The sequence below is a fragment of the Lytechinus pictus genome, chromosome 7 (assembly GCF_037042905.1).
Source record: "Lytechinus pictus isolate F3 Inbred chromosome 7, Lp3.0, whole genome shotgun sequence".
NCBI lineage: Eukaryota > Metazoa > Echinodermata > Echinoidea > Temnopleuroida > Toxopneustidae > Lytechinus > Lytechinus pictus.
Window position 1 is genome coordinate 44,079,974 of NC_087251.1, and position 15,769 is coordinate 44,095,742.

Here is a 15,769-nt window from a genome sequence, read left to right on the forward strand (position 1 = left end):
CCCATGCCTTTCTACAAAGCACCCGGGGGGGGGGGGTAGGGGGTATATGTGTTCTTGCACACACTCACTGGCCAGGTTCTGTGGAGAGGTCTTCCTCAGGCTATCTGAAGATGCATTTCTATTATTGACACTATTTCTATTATTGACACTTGTAAATGTTAACTGAGGACGTCCTTATTTAAAGGTTCCTATTCAAACGTGTCATTGACTCCTAAATGTATATGTGTCAATATAAGCTCTCTTATTTTCTTTTTTGCCTCCTTATTCCTCTTCCTCCCTGTCTTTCTCTTCATCTCTTCTCCTTCCTTCCCTCCTCCTCTTCTTCTTTTTCTTCTCCCTCTTTTCCTCCTGCTTCTTCTCTTCTTCGCCTCCTTCTTCCTCTTCTTCTCCTTCCTCTTTTCCTCCTTCCTCTTGTTCTTCTCCGGCCTCTTTTCCTCCTTCGTTTCCTCCTTGTTCTTCTTCCTCTTTTCCTCCTTCCTCTTTTTCTTCTCCGGCCTCTTTTCCTCCTCCTTCTCCTCCTTGTTCTTCTTCCTCTTTTTCTTCTCCGGCCTCTTTTCCTCCTTCGTCTCCTCCTTCCTCCTCTTCTTCTTCCTCCTCTTTTCCTCCTTTGTCTCCCCCTTCTTCTTCTTCCGCTTCTTCCTCTCTTCTTTTCCTCCTTCGTCTCCTTCTTCATCCCCTTCCTCCTCTTCTTCTTCTTCTCCCTCTTTTCCTCCTTTGTCTTCCCCTTCTTCTTCCGCTTCTTCCTCTCTTCTTTTCCTCCTTCCTCTTTTTCTTTTTCGGCCTCTTCCTTCTTCGTCTCCTTCTTCCTCCCCTTCCTCCTCCTTCGTCTCCTCCTCCTTCTTCCTCCCCTTCCTCCTCCTCTTCTTCTTTCTCTGTTCCTCCTTTGTCTCCCCCTTCTTCTTCCTCTCTTCTTCTCCTCCATCTTCTTTTCTTCTTCTTCTCCCTCTTTTCCTCCTTCATCTCTTACTTCTTCTTCCCCTTCTTCTTCTTCCCCTCCTGGATAAGAGAGAAAAATTAAATCCGGCCTCCAGTTCTATCTCCTGTCCCCAGATTCTTTCCAATCATGACATCCGCTGCCTTCTCATGACCTAATAAAATCAGTGTTTTTCATACTATTGTGTTTCAACAGTTCAATTATTCAGTTTATTTTTTTCCAACTTAATACATATATTGAATTTCAAATTACATTAAATAATTTTTTTAATTTGTATTCCAGTTAATTGTTATAAAAATCATCCTCGACAAAATTATTCAGATTATTTATTCAAATGTTCAGTTTTATAAGGCAGTCTATCCCAACAACGAATTTATTTTAATTAAAGAAAAATGAAACAAGCATAGTTACGGAAGCTTTTGTGCCATTGAGGGCGAGATGATTTATCAAGTCGACAGAATGACTGTTAATGTCAAAATGGGGAGCTGCGTTTTCATCTCGGCCGTTGTATACTGATCCCTTTAAGTTCTTCCTCCTCCCTTTTTTCCTTCTTATATTCACATTTCGATCCTTCTCTTTCTCCCTTTTCCGTCTTCCCTATCTCCCCCCCTCTCCGTTTCCATCCTTTTCCGTCTTCCCTATCTCCCCCCTCTAGCTCCGTTTCCATCCTTTTCCTAATTTGTCTGTCTGTCTCTCTCCTTTCCCCTCCTTTTTCTCTCTCCTTTTCCCTTTTTGCTTTCATTTTATTTCCGGAGGGGGCGCGGGGGGGGGGGGGGGCACCAAGGAGGCCCCAGGCCCAAATGGATATGTGCATGCAGATCATTGATGCATGATTCCTTTTATTTCTTAATATGTTGTCATGATGTCCATGACAATGTTGGTAATGTCGATGATGACGTCGACGACGATGAAGAAGTCAATGATTTCGATGGCATTTATACTTTTAACTGTTAGTGAGATCATTACTTAATGGTTAAATACATGTATCTCCATATATACCTATTTGATTGATGAAAGAATATGATACTATGATGGCAAAGATGGAAATTGGAAATTTTGATGTATTTAACAGATCAATTGACCTGGTGAGTTCTGTGTTCTATATGCACGACTTTACCTGCAAAACGATTTGTTATGTAAAAATAAACTTCAGAATGATATATCCCAAATTGTACGTTTATTATTTTCAAAACAAATGGATCCCTTCCATAGAATTAATGAATAGGGAAGTGACCAAAATCATTGTTTTCCTTCTCTTATTATTGTCTGGTAATATTGAATCAAACCCAGGCCCAAAATTTAAGTTTCCATGTGGAAACTGCGAAAAGTCAGTAAAATCAAATCAGTGCGGCCTTCTTTGTTCCACTTGTAAAAGATGGTATCATATTCACTGTCAAGAAATAAGCCTGGAAATATATTCAAATTTATATTTGAGCCCCGATGAAGAATGGTTTTGTTCAACCTGTTTTTTACCATCTTTCTGTGAATCTTTATTTGACGACTACAATAATACTATTGTAAACTGTGAGAAAGAAATTCGGGTACCCGAAAACATTCCAGAGCCAAATTTACAACAAAAAAACTCGAAGGATTCAAGTTTACTTTATCCAGATTTTGAAAACATATCTGCTGTAAAAGGTCTTCACTTTGTACATCTAAATGTTAGATCTATTCTACCAAAAATTTCAGAACTTCGAATTCTATTTAAGAGAAAGAATCTTGCAGTCATTGCTTTCACAAAAACATGGCTAAATGACTCGGTGAATGATGAAGAAATCAATATAGATGGATACAAAGTAATACGCAATGATAGATTATCAGGCTCTGGGGGTGGTGTATGTTTTTATGTCAGAAACGATATTGCATTCAATATCATAGATGTTTTAAAGGACAAGTCCACCCCAACAAAAAGTTGGTTTGAATAAAAAGAGAAAAATCCAACAAGCATAACACTGAAAATTTCATCAAAATCGGATGTAAAATAAGAAAGTTATGACATTTTAAAGTTTCACTTAATTTCACAAAACAGTTATATGCACATCGTGGTCGGTATGTAAATGAGGAGACTGATGACGTCATCCACTCACTATTCCTTTTGTATTTTATTATGTGATATATGAAATATTCTAATTTTCTCCTCATTGTCAAGTGAAACAATGATTAATTCCTCCCTGAACATGTGGAATTAGCATTGTTTAATACTATATGGTTTAGTCAAGTTTGTCCTCATTGTCAAATCTGTAAAAAATGAAATATTGTATAATTCAAACAATAAAAAACAAAAGAAATATTGAGTGATGGACATCATCACTGAGTTGTGCATATCACTGTTTTGTGAAAAATAGCGAAACTTTAAAATACCATAACTTTCTCATTTTACATCCGATTTCGATGAAATTTTCGGTGTTATGCTAATTTGATTTTTCTCTATTTATTCAAATCAACATTTTTCTGGGGTGGACTTGTCCTTTAAGTACAAGTGATTCTGAATCACTGTGGATTAATTTGCTTCTACCAAGATCAAAACCAATTATTGCTGGCGTCATTTATAGGCCTCCGAAAAGCAATCAATTTATTGAGAAGATGTCAAGTATTCTCGATACATTAAAGAAAGATGATGAAATTATACTTTTAGGTGATTATGAATGTTTGTCTTTTTCAGAAACCTCCACTGGCTAAAACTTATACTGACTTATTGAGTCTTCATGGATTTAGCCAACTCATCAAAGATGCAACCCGTGTCACACACACATGTTCTTCTTTATTGGACCATGTTATTTGTAATAACAAACAAAAAATAAGTCAAAGTGGTGTTATTGATCTTGGTATAAGTGACAATTCTTTTACTTTCTGTACATGAAAGAAAATTAGGCTGGCTATAGGTGTTCACAGAACCACTGATATTAGATCGTTGAAAAAATATAGCGAAGAATCTTTCAATCTTAAACTGTCTGCCGTTGATTGGTCAGATTTAACACTGACGTAAATAAAGCTTGGTCAGTTTTTCAAAATACTTTTATTTCAACGTTGAATATGATAGCGCCTCAAAAACGGATTAGAATTAAACAGAGATCAGAAAACTGGATGACTAAAGATATTATATCTCTTATTCGAGAAAGAAATCCCGGGGGGGCACTCGACCAAAAAAGTGGTAGGGGCCGCGGGCGAGACAAAAAACTGGGGCCTTGGAGCGGGCTTATTGTAAAAAGGAGGGTCCTCGGAACGGGCTTCGGAACTACAATTTTGTGAAAACGGGGGTCCTTGGAACGGATCGCCAGCGTGCGAGTACGTGCGTATGTACCCCTATGGAACGGGCATGCGTGCATGATGCAGCTATACGCGGCCTCCGCTGGGTGCGCTAGCGCAGAGACGATGGTCGGACAGCGCTCGGCGGCCGCTTTTCACCAAAATTGCAGCAGATCGATGCGACCGGAACGGCGTAACGAAAAATATGCGAAGCTTTGGAGCGGATTTCTTTCTTTTTTTTTCTCGATAAGAACAAAGTGCTATGCCTTGGAGCGGCTTTCTTTGTTTTTTGTCTCGATAAGACAAAAATGCTATGCCTCGGAACGAAAATTTGAGTGTGAAAATGGGGGTCCCCTCCGCGGCACATACCCACTATGCATTATATACTGAGTGCCCCCCCCGGGAAAGAAATGTGGCGTATAAAAAAAGGAAGAAAAATCTAAGCGATGATGATTATGACACGCTTTCTAAAAGATACAAGAAATTAAGAAATATGGTTCAAAGAGAGGTCACCTGAAAAAAGGCCAAATCAGAATACCTACAAAATAAAATAGAAGAAAATAAAAATGATTCTAAAAGACTTTGGCAGAATCTAAATAGTTTGGGATTAAAAACGAGAAATGGAAAGGACCAAGAATTAGTCGTTTCAATTGACGGAGAATTATATCATGATAAGATAACTATTTCCAATGAATTCAATTCCTATTTTACAAATGTCGCAGCTACGTTGGTAGATAAACTTCCATCTTGCAAAGACATTTTCAGTGCAGACAGTGAGAACATTCGTGAATTTTATGAAAAAAAAGTATAAGCCAAGATAAATTTGAATTATTACCTGTTATAGTGATCAATTCATTTTTAATGAGTTGCGTAAATTAGATGTATCAAAAAGCACTGGATTTTTGATACCTGCTAAATTTCTAAAAGAAGGAGCAAAGAGTTTGTACAAACCATTGAATTTCTTGATAAATCTCTTTATCTTTACTAGCACATTCCCAGAGGATATGAAAATTGCAAAAGTAACTCCTATTCATAAGAAGAAAGATAAAACTGCTGTTGAAAACTAAAGACCTATCAGTGGTTTAAGCATAGTATCCAAAATTCTAGAAAAGGCGGTATGTGTTCAGATCGAAAAATATTTTAAAGAAAATGATATGATTTACGAATATCAGTCTGGTTTTTGACATGACTATTCGACTGAGACATGCCTTATTCACTATCTGAGAACTAATATTTCTAAGGGACAATTCGTTCGGATGGTACTCCTAGATCTTCAAAAAGCATTTGATACAGTTAATCATGGCATCTTATTGAAAAAAATACAAATAATGGGTTTTAACCAGGCTACTGTAGCATGGTTCAAATCCTACTTGTCGAATCGACATCAAGTAGCGGCTATTCGCGATATTCGTTCCAAAATTATGCCTATAACGTGTGGAGTTCCACAGGGAAGTATTTTAGGCCCAATTCTATTTTCAACTTATATCAATGACATGTCTATTTGTATAAAAGCTGACTGTAAATTATTATTGTATTTAGATGAAAGCGTACTACTTTGTTCAAATTCCAACCCAAAATTTGTTGAGGAAAAACTTAGCGAACAGCTGTCTACATGTGTCGATTGGATGACTGATAACAGATTATCGTTACACTTAGGCAAAACCGAGAGCATTCTGTTTTGTTCTAAAAAGTAATTATAAAACTTCATTTGAATTTGAAGTATCATACTATATTAAGATAATTCAGAGGAAAGAATCTGTAAAGCATTTAGGCATTGATTTTACTAGCTCCCTTTCATTTCATCTTTAGTAGAATCAATCGTAAAAAAGGCGAATGCCCGTTTGAAATTTCTATACAGGTATGGATCAGAAAGCAAGGCGTATTCTCTGTTTTGCTCCTATTCAGAGTTTATTGACTACGCTAACCCTGCTTGGTTTAGTGGCATAAGCGAACTCGATAAAAAGAAGTTGAAAATTATACAGAATAAAAGGTTAGATTTATTAACTGTTCTGGTCCCAGAACCCATGTTGGCTACACCGAACTCTCTGGAGCAGGTTTTCTTGAAGTCAACAAAAGATCAAAACAGCTTATTTTACACCACGTGCATAAAATCTATCACAATAGATCGAATCATTACATTGGATCAAACTTTAATTTAGTTACCGAATTACATAACTATAATACAAGAAACAGCCATTTCAACTTTTGCTTACCAGAAAGGGTAGGTAGTATTGGTAACTCCTTTTATTCTTTTATTACAATGCTATAAAACATTGGAATTGCCTTCCCAATGATAAAGGAAATAGAAACTTTTTGCATAAGAGGAAATTGAAAGAATATCTTTCACTTGAGAGTCAAAGAGAAGATGCAAATGATATATTATTCCGGTAGGATGCGAAAGATATTGTATGTTTGATTTTGCCAGCGCCATAATGAGGCTGCGATGAACGCAAGGAATGCTCCCCAGGGAGTGGAAATCGTGCGCTTTTCGTGCAGGATTGAAACGAATCCGATGACCGGGGTAATAATATGCTGTAACGCGCTTTGAGCCATTCTGGGAAAAGCGCTTTATAAAAAATTAGCTACTATTATTATTATTATATTATACGGTTGATTTAGCCTGAATACTGACCACGTTCTTTTCTCTTCTCTACCAGGTATTATATTTATTTAACATAGTTTGATTGAAGCTTCGATATGTCCTTTTATTCTTTCTATTTCTTTTATCTCTTCCTTCTATTCTCCTCTTCGTGTTGTTATTGTTGTCGCTGTTTTTGCTGTGGTTCTTCTCCTTATTATCTTTATTCCTCATCCTTTTCTTCCGTCTCCTTCTCCTCCTCCCCTTTCATCTTCTATTCCTCCTCCTTCTTCTCCTTCTTTTCTTCTTCTTCTTTGTTATATTTTTGTATATATTGGGTAATAGTAAATTCTGATTTTTTTTCTTCATTTTTGTAATATGTAAATAGTATAATTTTACCATTTTATTATCTTAATTCTGTATGTCGAGGACCCAACTGGAAATAAGCTTTCGAGCTTTCGTGGGTCATCCTGTGCAAGCCTGTTGTTTTAATGCTACTGTATATATATGTTATGGTGACTTGCCAAATAAAATCAATCAATCAATCAATCAATATAAACTATAGACGTAGAGGGTGTCAACACTTTGCCGTAAATATATTTATACAATATCGGTAATATTGAAGCGCAGTGCATATCCATGCAATGGTGACGAACAGTAGGCAGCCAGCTAGCAGTGCAGTGGCCTCCATCTGAAGTTCAGTTGGTGTATGCCGATAGATTAATGTACAGTAAATCACCAGAGGATTTGTTCCTCATCAAGGTGTTCAGTGTTTCTTCACCCTTGAAGTTCGGTCGGGTAAGTAATTTTATAGAGCTAACTTTCCACTAAGACATTACTATTTTAAGTGCATACGATTTGTGTGGATGCTTTATCCATACGGTACCGGTACCGTACATAGATATCACAATTTCATGACGCTGACATTCGAATTACGCAGGGACTAAATCCCCGGGAACTGTACAGAAGATCTCGACACTAAATGTGAGGTTAAGAGACTGAATGAGAGGCCGATTGTTCCTCCCTATTTTCCTTCTCCGCCTCGGCAAAAGTTCCATATGCAAACTAGCGCTAGCCTTGGAGGACTCCGTTATGATGTTTTTTAATATTAATTTGACATAGGGCCTAGGCCCTATACTTTTACATCACGGTCACAGAGCCTTGAAATGGTCGCCATACTCATAGTGTAAGGGAGACTTGTCAACACGGATGGATTTTCCTAGGAAATCCATATTTAGAGGGTGAAATTGGTTTGTTTCTCTTGATTTTATTTATGAACCGTCATACCAGGGTGACCAGATTTCACAAAATGAAATACGGGACAAAGCACGATGCACAAACGGATTGAAAAAGCCAGATCGACCGAGACAATTAAATTTTTTTTAAATCAACAGAGAGGGCTACACTATGTTAGAAAAGAAAAGGAAAGGGAGGGTGAATGAAAGAATGAAGGAGAGAAAGAAAAGAGATGAAGAGAGAGGAAAGAAAGACACAATGAAGGAGGAAATGAAAAAAAGAAAAAGTTAGAATAAAAGGTTGGATGAAGAAAGAATAAAAGAAAGAAAAATTGTTTCTGCCATTCTTTGAAATGAATAAAGAAAGAAAGGAAGGGAAGATGATTGAATATGTGATGGAAAAAAAAGGGAGAAAAAAGTAAGAAAAAACAAGAAGAAAGAAAGAAATACTGAACGAAAGAAAAGGGTTTCCTTCATTCTTTGAAAGAAAGAAAGATGGAAAAACAGGAAGGGAGAAAGGAAGGAAGGGAAAGAATGAAGAAGGGAAAAGAATTAGAAGGGGAAAAAGAAAATAAAGAATGAAAGAAAGCCGATGAAAGGGAGGGAGGAGAGAATGAAAAAAGACAGAAAACTAATGGAAGAAGAGAAAGAACAAAAATAAAAAGGAGAAGAAGGGAGAAGGAAGCAAAGAAAAGTTTTAAGGAAAGAAAAAATGAAGGAAATAAAAAAAGGTATTCAAAAAAATGTTGGAAAGTAAGAGTAAGAAGGAAAGAAAGAAAAATGAACAGAGACAAAGGACCAGAAAAGAAAGCTAGGAAAGATTTGAAATACAGATGGATGGAACAAAAAAAACGCCAGCAGGAAGTACGAAGAAAGAGGGATAGGAAAGAAAGACAGAGGACTAAAGTTCAAACTTCAAGCAAACAAAAAAATCCAATCATCTAACAAAAGTCTTCATGATATTTGGGTTTTTAAAGGAGAATGAAACCTTTGGAACAGGTTAGCTTGTGTGAAAACAGAAGAATCAAAGAAACAGGTCAACAAAAGTTTGAGAAAAATCGGACAAATAATGAGAAAGTTATCAGCATTTAAATATTGCTATCACTAATGCTATAGAGATCCTCACATTGGCAATGTAACAAAGATGTGTGATGTCACTTGTGAACAACTCTCCCCATTTAGTATATATTTCACTTAAGCTGCCTCTTTTATCACATATCAGTAGATCATGTGTTCTTTCTATATAGGAGGGCATGTAATACAGATTTTTAAAGAATACATCATGGACAAAGAGTTTGTATCACCATAAGAAAAAGCAAAAAAGACATTTGGGGGTAGTTTATTGTCCATCAAAGGGAAAGTTGTTCACATGTGAACAACTTTCTATTTTTTTGTTCATATTTTTTATTTTTCTGTTTCGACACAAGCCTACTTTTTTTTTTCAATTGTTAGAAAATGAATAAAATTTCATAGTGAAACATTGTCAAACTTAAAATTAGATGAAACATCGCAGCATCTCTCATCCCATTACAAGTTGGCACCAATCACGAAAGGTGAAACAACTAGATCTACAGTAGTTATGAAAACTCAATTACTTGCTTAGGGACAGTGATTTTCCGTTTCTAAAAATTGCCTTTTCCGTTTCAGAAAATCTCAAATTCCGTTTCAGCATGTCTGAAAACGGAAATTCCGTTTCCCCATAGACTTCGTGTACATGAAAAAGTGACAATTCCGTTTACATAGAAAACCAATACGCAATGAGTAGCGCGATGTCAAAATGCTAGTGCTGGTCAAAATTTGCATCAACCAATGTACTAAAATCGCTTCAAAATCCATTTTAATCGAAGAGATTCGAGCTCAAAAACTATTTAGAGAAACATAATCAACATTAATACATCCTCACCTTTCATATTATTAGCATTATTTTATGGTTACATGGGATTTTATTGCTGATTTGGGGACTTTTCGGACATTGTTTTGAGCAGTCGACGACTTCCGCTTATCCGCCATGTTGAATCACCGTGATCATTGTATTATGACCGAACGCAGAGGGCAGCAACACACGGCCTTATTCTGCCTTATATGCGGACGTCAGTGTAAACTAATTTAGATACGATCGAGTGATGGAGGGGCCCGAGTGTAGTTACGATATGTTGATTGTCATGATTGTTGTTGCAAAGTGAGATCGTGTTTTTTTTCAGTTGATATTCGTATTTTGTTGAGGATTTGGGATTAATTTCTGTTGATATTTTGTGCATTTTGAGAAAAAACAAGTTTTCCGTGATTTTCCGTTTGAAAAGCCACTTTCCGTTTCAAAAGGCCGATTCCGTAAATTCCGTCCGTTTTCCGCGATCGCGGAAAATCACTGTCCCTACTTGCTCCACCGATCACATCACCAAATCAGTAATCTGAGAACCCATAATATAATCATTAAAATTTCCCGCCCATTTTGTGATTATTTTGGTGAAAAAACTGTTTATCATGTGAGATTGTTTGCACCATTGGTTCTGCTGAGTCCAATCCTACATGCCTAGCTAGTAGCCTGCCACACAGGCAGGAGGCCATAGCAGGCCATGTGCATGCAGCAGCTAGTACATGTGCTGACTTTGCATCATCTGTTGGTTATTTTAGGAAAATTCTTCACTTTTCTATTTATTAATTATATTTAGTTCAATACTCCAAAATACGGGACAAATAGGCGTCCCGGGAAGGGTTGTCGGGATGTACCTGTAAAGCTGCCAAATAGTAAAAACAATTGGCAGAAGAACAAAAATTACTTAAGGTTTTGTATTTTCATGAATGAATACTTTGTTTAAAAAAAAGAGAATGAGTAGTTAACAATTTGGCCTTCCATATGGATCTGTTTTCCTTTGGGAAGTTTTTTTTTTTTAAACTACATCTCACCAATCAGTTATGTTTGAGAGACAAAACAAATTGTACAGTTACTCGCGTGTCTGGCGTGGTCATAAAAAGTGATTAGTATTCCAGTCACTAACAATAGCCTAGTACTTACATTTGAAGATGTCTTCCGGAGGAGTTGTCCTCAGAGTATTAGACATGCCATGATTTTGCATGTTTGTTATTTTTGCTTGTATCCACTAATGAAAATGTCCTCATTGCTTTATTTCAGGCTCCCACAAATTCTACTGAGCAAGGCAGCTAGACGACCGAAGTACGATTCAAGTAACCACTTGGTGGGTGAATGGTGGAAGCAGTTGCTGTGATGAGCTACCCTTTCCTGTTGAAGTCAGTTTGAAGCAAGTCACGATGTTACAAGTCCTGTTAGCAGGGTTGCGATCCTACGCACCGTGGGTCACCCTTCCTGTCGCAATAGTGGTCGGGGCCGTAGGATTCACAGTGGAGCGGACAATACATGGGGGTAAAGCCAAACCTGTACGCCTCAAGACCGTGACCGAGGAACGAGATGAACGACAACTGGCAGAGTCTGTCAATCAAGATTGCACCAATGTGGCAAGCCTGAAGGAGAAAAAGGGCATCCCCAAGTCTTCCTTGGAGAGAAATGAAATCAGTAGATAATGGATCTATCTCGGAAGCTTTCTGCAATATTGTCCACAATGCCAATTCATTGAGATTGACAATGCATTAAACACTCAAGAGAACTTGGAATTATCATATATTATGATGAATTGAAAGTAATATGAGCATATTAGTATATTTGATATTCTGACTATCTTTAATTTTGCTTGTGCCTTCAGCATTAGCTGGCATTTTGTTGTTAAAGAGTGATGGAGTGATAAAGGGACAAATTGGCGTTAGAGTAGAATACACACTAAACTTTTTTAGGTCGAATTACTTGTTTACCTAACCTAGTCCTCCAGGTGACCTCCTGTCAAGTAAATTAGTCAAAGGACACACTTAATTGAGTCAAAATGGCGCACATAAGTGAGTCAAATGATGTATTGAATAGCTATTGTTTGTCCTATGATACACTTATGTGCATAACAAATTATTTGTTTCATGTTTTATATAAACATGTCTTGGAACAAATGGGCCTCTATTCTGAAGTTGGATTTCATTTAAACTCTGGTCTAAAGTTATGGTGTAACTATGGATAGCCGATTGTGAAATAAATCTTGAAAGGTACAGGACTACAGGTTCAATTATTCAACATTTGTAACGGAATTTCATTGATTTGTCTGTATTATCGATTATATTGAATATGTATTGTTAGTGTTACTTTGATTATATCTTGAAAAAAATTGTTGAACGGAAATAAATAAATCTAAATCTAAATCAATTTATCTGCTCACTTGACACTCAAATCATAATAACCATCTATGATTAATGACTAAAACAGTTTCTTCATCATTGAAGCAGGATGAAAAAGCATGGTAAACCTTAGAAAGAGACATTGTAAACAAAAGTTTGACATTTTCTGCTTCCCATACCTTTAGCCCAGAGTTAGTCCATGGCTTAATTTAAACCAAACTTCAGAATACGGGCCATCAAGACTAATTGAGTATCTAATTCAACTCTTTTTCTTTGGTGTAATTTGTTTTGTATCATTCATAACGAGGTTCACTTTGGGGAGAAATTATAACTCAATGTGAGTCACTTGAACTGGAAAATGTCCTCTGAGTTGCAGGCTGTTGTTGCCAAAAGCATTGATATGTACTGCAGCCAACCTTGAATTTTAATAAAGGACTCTAGTCTAGACACAAGCACCCAACAAACCTCAATTTATTTTTGATAATATTGTCATTTGGACTTTGGAGTTGCCTGTCTGGACAAAATTGTGACTGAAATGCATGTATCAGATGCCAATGCTCAAACAGAGCTAAGTGATCTCGGTCATTTGGTTGGCCCAAAGGTTGCATGGGTTATTGCACATTGAAGTTAAAGGCAACATAGGCCACTAGATACTCAATTTTTTTTTGTTTTCTAAATCAAAACCATTTGTCAAATCAACTTCAGTAGGACTTTGTATGCATATATTTGGGTGATGTATTAAGGTTATTAATACTACTGTCTTGCCTGCATAGCAGAATCAAGATAGTTTTTTTTCTGACAGTGGATGGAGGCAATATCATCAATATTGAAATCCTAACTAAGGCTAAGCTTTTGAAGTATCATCTTAACCTTGAAAATATAAGAATATGTTTCATGAAATTCGGAGTTTGAACATAGATTTTTCAAGATCATTTTTGTCTCAACTGCATAGCAGAGTGAGACTATACTAGTTGGCCCCGCTTTTCCGATGGCGACGGCGGCGGCGGCATCAACACCAAATCTTAACCGAAGGTTAAGTTTTTGAAATGACAGCATAACTTAGAAAGTATATAGACCTAGTTCATGAAACTTGGTCATAAGGTTAATCAAGTATTACTTAATATCCTGCCTGAGTTTCATGTCACATGACCAAGGTCAAAGGTCATTTAGGGTCAATGAGCTTGGACCATGGTGGGGGAATCAACATCAAAATGTTAACCTAAGGTTAAGGTTAAATGTCATCATAATGGACCTAGTTCATGAAACTTAGACATAAGGTTAATCAAGTATTACTGAACATCCTGCTTGAGTTTCGCGTCACTTGACCAAGGTCATTTAAAGTCAATGAACTTTGGCCAAATTGGGGGTACTATTTGTTGAATTACCATCATAACTTTGAAAGTTTATTGGTCTAGTTCATAAAACTTGGACATAAGAGTAATCAAGTATCTTCGAACATCCCGTCTGAATTTCAGGTCACATGACCAAGGTCAATGAACTTTTGCTATGTGGGGGGTATCTGTTGAATTACCATCATAACTTTGAAAGTTTATGGATCTGATTCATGAAACTTGGACATAAGAGTAATCAGGTATCTTTGAACATCCTGTCTGAATTTCAGGTCACATGACCAAGGTCAGAGGTCATTTAAGGACAATGAACTTTAGCCATATGGGGGGTATTTGTTGAATTACCATCATATCTCTGTAAGTGTATTGGTCTAGTTCATAAAACGTGGACATAAGAGTAACCAAGTATCACTGAACATCTTGTGCGAGTTTCAGGTTACATGACCAAGGTCAAAGGTCAATGGACTTGGCCATGTTGGGGGTATTTGTTGAATTACCATCATAACTCTGTAAGTATATTGGTTTAGTTCATAAAACTTGGACATAAGAGTCATTAAGTATCACTGAACATCTCATGCAAGTTTCAGGTCACATGACCAAAGTCGAAGGTCATTTAAGGTCATTGAACTTTGGCCATTGTAGTGGTAATTATTAGATTGCTGTCATACCTTTCAAAGTTTATAGATAGAGTGTATAAAATGTGGATATAAGGGTAATCAATTATCACTGACAAGTTTTAGGTCACTTGATCAAGGTCAAATGTCAATGAACGTAGTATTGTATCATTATATGAATGGTGTTTTTTGTGAATAATTATTTTATAGTAGTTTTCAAAGTCAGCACTGCTGCTATATTGAATCGCATGATGCAGGTGAGACTGCCAGAGGCATTTCACTTGTTAAAGTTTAAGTCCGTATTCCATAAAAAGTATCAGCAAATGGATGAGTGTAATTTCAGGACTCCTGATGCCTAAGTCAAGGGTAATTATGGGGCCGGTACGCTGGTATCGACTTCAAAAACGGAACCAATTCTAAGATTTTGAATTTTCAAGATAATTTTGAAATCTGAAGTCCTTATGGATATAAAGGTCATCAGATACCACCCATCATATGAGTATGCTGTTAGGTTACTAAGTCAAAGTCAAAGGTTACTTCAGATCAATTAACTGATAAAAATGTTTTGTTTTCGAAAGCATTTAATCAAAATAAGTGAAACTTATGTGAGTTGGTTATTGGATATTGTAAATGATATAAAATGAATAATGTGTTTCCTAGCCAATGTCACTTTATCCAATAAATGATTTGTCTCTTATTTTTAAAAATTATTCCTCTTATTGTTTCCATATCCCATAAAGGTTGTATAAAAGGAGTATGAAGTTCCAAGATGGAACTGTCCCTTCTTGGTCTGGGGTTATTTTATTGGACATTCAAAGGGTAAATGAAAAGAGAAAATGTTTGGTATTTCAAGCATTCACCCTATTTGTTTTCATATTCTATTAAAGCCAAGGGGGCCTAGCCCCCCCCCCCCCCCCACACACACACACCAAGAGAGAGAGAAGGGAGAGGGGAGAAAAGGAAAGGAGAGGGGAAAGAGAAAGAGAATGAAATTTGGGAAAGCGAGGGAACAAAGATAGGATGCGGGAAAAAAAAGAAAAAGGGGAGACTAAAGAGAGAAAGAGAAGCAAAAGAATAGAAAGGGAGAGGGGAAATAAATGAAGGAGAAGCAAAGAAGCAGGGGAAACGGGTAGTTCATAAAAGGGGACTGGGCAGGTTGGTAAGAAGTCGGGGCTCTTTTTATCCCCCTTTTCTCACAAATGAATAGAAGGTAAAACAATGAAGAAAACAAAAGAAAGTCCAGGTACGAAATGATCTAACCTTCGGCAGGCGCGGATCGAGGGGGCCTTGCGCTCTCCCCCCCCCCCCCCCTGCAAAAGAAGAGAGAGATAAAAGGGGATGAAAAGAAGTGGAAGAGAAAGACATAAGAAAAATTGATAAAGAATACAAATAATGAAGAGGGAAGAAGATGCCTTGCCCTGCTCCCGTCCACCATGCCAGAAATAATAGCAAGCTCAGCTCTCCCAGTAACATAGATACAAGGGAGCATAATGAAAGTAGAAGGAAAGGGAGAAAAATGAGAAAGAACGGGAATAAAGAGAGAAAGAACGGGAATAAAGAGAGAAAGGAAATGATCAGCCGAT

The 15,769-nt window shown here is 37.0% G+C and overlaps 1 long non-coding RNA gene across 1 annotated transcript; it reads left to right on the forward strand.

Annotated features, from left to right (window-relative positions):
- Positions 1–7,360: 7,360 nt before the first annotated feature.
- Positions 7,361–14,896, forward strand: LOC135154794 (uncharacterized). Its single transcript, XR_010294236.1, has 2 exons — positions 7,361–7,556; positions 11,124–14,896. It is a non-coding gene; the product is annotated as an uncharacterized LOC135154794 (long non-coding RNA).
- Positions 14,897–15,769: the final 873 nt, after the last annotated feature.